The following is a 5,888-nucleotide window of genomic DNA, read 5'->3' as shown; positions in this document are numbered from 1 at the left end:
GTAATGTGGTTTGTTTTGAACAACAACATACTTGTAATTCCATAGGTGGAGTCTGGAAAGGATAGAGTATTGTATGTACACAGACAGCTTTATTCTTATCTCGTGGAGGTAGAAAGACATGTTTTTGAAAGATCCTCAGCTCGAGTAACACTAATCAAAGCAGTTTAAAAACGAAAAATACAAAAGTAAACAGGACATAGGAAATAATAGGAAAAACATTACATATCATCAAACAAACAAGGAACAATAACAATAGTCAAATAGTGCAATAAACAAAGTACATGAAGTAACATAAATCGTAGGATAAGAAATTACGAAAAATAGTGCTAATACTATTTGTATGAACTAGTTTGTATTTCCTTGTTAAAAAGCAAACATGTATAGGTATGTATATTATGTATATTGTATATATCAAGTATACACAATCTATACACTTTATACATATTCAGTGTGAAGTCGTTGAAAACGGTTATAATCCATTACAATGTATGAAACTTGAGTTCACGTCAATATTGAAATGTGCTAATATGAAGTTTATATAGTCTTGAACTCTTTCACTCAATTCCAAAAACTAATTATTGAGATGTGAGAATTCAAAATTATATATTTCAAGAATCGGACTCACATTGAATTTTAACGAATAATTATTAAGATGAATTATTTTTTCTTAAACATGGGGCCATAGGGGACTGTATTTTTGTAAAAGCTTGCTCAAATCAATAACACGTAAATTATATCACATCAAGATTTTAAATTGTATATTTTGAAAAGACTTGCATTTAATTATTATTTTGAATAATTTAATATTATAATAATTATTTATGCTGACAATTATATATAAAATTTAAACTTATTCATGCATTTGAATTTCCACTAGACACGCATAAAAGTGGAATCATGGAAAATTCACACTTTCGGGTGTGGAAATTTGTACCAAAAAAGATGTCAAAAAGCCAAAAGGGAATTATTAATAAAAGTCTTTTAATTACTCATTTCTTGTCTATTAAGTTAAGTGAAATAAAAATGTACAAAAAAGAACTCCAACTTAGTTAATTTTTTTCATTTTATATTACTTGATCCTCATATTAAAAATAGTTATTTCTTATTTTTTATCCTTAGTACTAAATAACTATATAAAAAAGTAATAGCCAAACTTAGGGTTTCGAAACATTATTAATATTTAGTTAGAGCTTTCTTAAGAGATATTGTGTCGGCCAAGTCAAGTCAACAAAGGTCAAATAATATGAAACAGACAATACAATTAATTTTTACCCTACTAACATAACTTAATAACTTATGACTTATTACTTACTGTACTTTTAAGTTACTATACTATCGTGAGGATGTGTTCGATATGGATGAAAATATTTTCTTCATTCAAGCCCTTTAATTATATCATTTTCCATTGTCAAAACTAAAAAATTGTCGAAGAAAATGACTAGCAAGTTGCAAAAATCTAGATTATAGGTAGTCATTTTCAAGATTTAATGTTGACTAAGACCTTGGTGAGGTTCAATTAATGGTTCATTAACAATTTTGAGCCATAACATTGGTTGACTACAGAAAAGGACAATATTTAACCAATCAATGACCATCTAGTTGAAGAAGAAAAAAGGTGAAAAAGATAGTGTACATTATTTATAATCCAACCAAACACATGTAAACAAATAACAATAGCAAGTCAACTACAAATAAAGGAAACAAAATATAATGTTCATAATAATGAAATTTGTTTTTGTCATAGGCTAGAAGACCCTCTTTTGAGCAACTAGCTAGTGTCCTTTTTTTCATTCGGTATTTAATATAAGTATTAGAGCTTAATTAAGTGTGAATTGCATACCTTAAGGTTCATTATTTTAAGGCGGTACTTCAAATAGTAATTTTTTCATTTCTGAGAGCGTGAATCTAAAACCTCTTATTATAAGGATGAAAAAAAATCTCAACAACCATATATCTCACCACAACTCATGTCATCAATTAGTGTAATGCCTATGTAGTATATATATATTATGTGTGTGTTACGATTTTTTTGGTTTTATAACTTGTTTACGAGAATTTTTTGATTTTATATAAATTTTACTAATACATTAGACATATGAAAATAACGTTTTCTTTTATTCAAAATTCAAGAAGGCAAGAATTTTATTTTCGGAAAGAATAAAGAAAATAAAAACATTTGACATGTGGTCCATCTATAATACTCTTATTTTCTAGGTTGATACCCCCTATTGATTTGAATAATAGATGATGATCTTATCTTATTTTTATTTAAGCTGAAAATTGTAGGGAAAAGTACGTGTAAAAGCAAATATATACTAGTTAATTAGTTAATATAGCTATAGTTTATCTTAATTATAATTTACGATCTGCTTTTAGCTATAATTACGCGGTTCAGCTTTTTTGTTTTGTATAATTCGCACGTTTGTATAATTCAGAATTTATATAATATAATTTGAATAACTTTTGTATAATTCAAAATTTGTATGATATAATTTGTATAACTGTTACACTTCTGATGTTTGTAATTGTATAAATTCGTTATTTCGAGTTTATTCAAAAATAACTTAATTATACAAATGTACCCGTGAATTATACAAACCTGCGAACTATACAAAAGAGACAATTTAAACTGTAGCTACAACCCATAAATATGCACTCTATAAGTATGAAGCATAATTAAATCTATTATAGTGGTTATTTGCGAAAGTTTCCATAGTTTATGATGTGTTTGGTACGAAGAAAATATTTTATTAAATTTATTTTTTTAGAAAAATAAGGGGATTTAGTTTTTTTTATTTACATCTTTGTGTTTGGTACAAGATAGATAAGTAAAAAAAAAATTATTCAAAAATAATAAGTTTATTTCGTTATTTTTCTCCAACTTTAATACCAATCCAATATCTCTATATAACTCGATCCGCCCGCATACATAACATAGCAATAATTTAAATTTAAAAATCATAAATTATGCTCTTACCAATCGATCAAAGTTTTTGCTTCCTTTGATGCACAAAGCAAAGAGAGTGACAGGAAATCAATGGGTGATAGTACTATATTTTGGGGATTAGTATCAATTATTAATATCATCTGAGGTTCATTGTTTCTAGCCTATGGAACCATTATTTTTCTATGCCCCACCTATATATTTTCTAAAAATTCAATATTCGATATTTATATTAAGCTCTGACTAAATTTGAATTTACACGGTACAAGTATATAGTATTTTTTATCTTTCATTTAATTTAACCAAAGCTTCAGCTTGTTATACCACATGTTTTATTTGCTACACTCAAATATCATGCTTTTATTTATGATTGAGATTAAAATTTTGATGTATGTCTAATCTACACATTACGTGTAGCGCTATTATCACTTCACTAAAGCAATAGTGGTAACTAGCATCTATATAACCTGTTATGTTATATATTAATACAATAAAATGTTCCCCACCAACCCTTCTCCTTTATGGATTTGGATTTTTTGCATCGTTTCAGTCATCGTGATCAACAGAAAAAAAATAAAAAATGAAATGAATGTTCTTTATATTCAAATTACTATTGTGTACAAGTTAAACTTCTACATCTTTATACTTAAGTTTAACCATTTTTAGGGGAATACTATTAATTCTAATTGGTTAGTTTTAAGGTTTAATTATTATAATTATCATGAATTTTGGTCTCCTAAACCCAACTTTAACAAACATTTTCCTGGGCTCAACTTTGCCAAACAATTGGAGTAGTCTGAACTTGAATGGGCTTCTTTCATTAAGATGACCACATTTTCTCAATAAGTATTATATTATTCTCCTAATTATTATTATTTTTATCAAATATGTTACTATCTTATATTTCATTGATTTTTTTATGATATGATCTTTTATATCTAGCTACAAATTTGAATAGAATAAAATAATCTTATAGAGATGTTTATTATTTTATTTATTGATCTCTTATGTTGTTGTTTTTATCAATCTTTTATGAAACTTCTCTTATGCTTGTTTATAATAATTTTTTGTGTTATTTAATAATCCATTGTGTTATAGTACCCAAAAGACACAAATAAAGTGGCCATCATTGAAAATATTACTCACCTTTTTTTGTCTGTTGAAATATGTATCAGAATAGATATCAAAAAGGGGATTATGATCTTCATTAGTGGGGAGAGTAAACTTTAATTACTAGAATTTTGGGTTAGTGCAAAAACTCATGTGACAACATTGTAAAATCACTCTAACTACAAAGACAATTAAAAGGTTTTTAACCCCACCTTTTGTCCCTTCTACTTTAATCCAAGTAATGATTTTTTTTTGTTACATAAATAATAAGAATTACATGCTATAGCAGGTTAGTTACCATATATTTTAAGTTATTAATTATTACAGTTATGTATGATAAAAAGGACATGTAAGATCGTATATATAAGAGGGGCGTGTTACATAATTAAGTAAATACGAATGTGACTCGATCTCTAAGTGATAATTTATATTTTAAATGAGGTGATCACATGCTTCAATAAGCTGAACGAAGTTTTGAATTATAAAATCATGATAATATAACTAAGGCTGTCTAGGTAATTCCATATTTCCTTGAATCTCATTCAAATCCTTCTTTAATTTTCTTTCCAATACTAAAAACTATATATGTCCAAGAAAATGATTAGAAAATTGCAAAAAGTCCAAGGTTAGGTAGTCAATTTGAACTTTGAAGATTCAAATCTTAACTAGAAGTCCAAAACATTATCTTGGTAGAGACTAAAAAGGGTCATCAAGATTTAAACCAAAAATATTCTTTGACCCCTCAAAAGGACAATGACCATCTAGTTGAAGACCAAAAAGTGAAGACAACTTGAATATTGTAATCTAACAAACCACATGCAAATATAGAAAAAAAAACTTATTCATATTCTATATTTATATCAAATTCATAAATAAATACATGATATGTTTTGTCAAATGATATTTTTATCGTATATATAGTAAATGATTCAATAGTACAAATTTCACTTAATTATATCATTTATCTTGATAAATATGATCTGATGCAAACATTCTATGCAAATTAAAGCTTATGAAGTTGGATTGTTGTTTAAAATCGAATTGAAATTGATAACCCGAATCGAAAAAAAGTTATTGGTTTAGCGGTTTTGATTTTTTTTTATCGGGTTATCGATTCTTAACGGTTTGAGGTTTTTTCTGGTTAACCAATGACCCGATAGTAAATTAAATAATTATATTTATATCATTTTATTCGTAATTGGAGTGAAATTTTGTAACTTAGATACGATTTTTATTATGAATTTATAAATATATTTTTTATTTGTGGAATGTATATTACATTGACGACTAGTAAATAAAAATATACATAAAAATATTCTTAGAAATTTTGTGTTCTTCATTCTTGATTTTTCTTGACGAATATCTATTTTCTAAATAGCCAATTAATGACAATAATTACCTTATTCATTCAAAGGAAAAAGATATAGAACTTTTGACACACACATACATATGTGGTTCAATCTTAATTAATTTTTTTAGAGTGACCCTCTTTACTTGAATATATAATGATTTCTTTTATTAAATATATATAAAGTTGATGAAATTAAATTCATTATTTTAATACCATTTCATAAGTCTTGCATGATTATTGGCTTTTCTCCAATTCTCAAGTCTCATGATGTGTGTGCACCATACTAAGTTTTTATTATTTTATTTTTTAAAAAGATGTGTGTATGAACACGTTTCACTTTAAGGTATCTTCGCAATTAAAATTATATATCGGAAATACAAGGTAATAATGATAAGATATGCTACTAGAAAGTCTAGAATAACGACAAGTATTATATATAAAATGTATTTTTATAATAATAATAATATATATATATATATATAT

Source organism: Solanum tuberosum, unplaced genomic scaffold (assembly GCF_000226075.1).
Source record: "Solanum tuberosum cultivar DM 1-3 516 R44 unplaced genomic scaffold, SolTub_3.0 scf00103, whole genome shotgun sequence".
NCBI classification, from domain to species: Eukaryota; Viridiplantae; Streptophyta; class Magnoliopsida; order Solanales; family Solanaceae; genus Solanum; species Solanum tuberosum.
The sequence above is the reverse complement of the archived record's forward strand: the minus strand, read 5'-3'. Positions refer to the sequence as shown.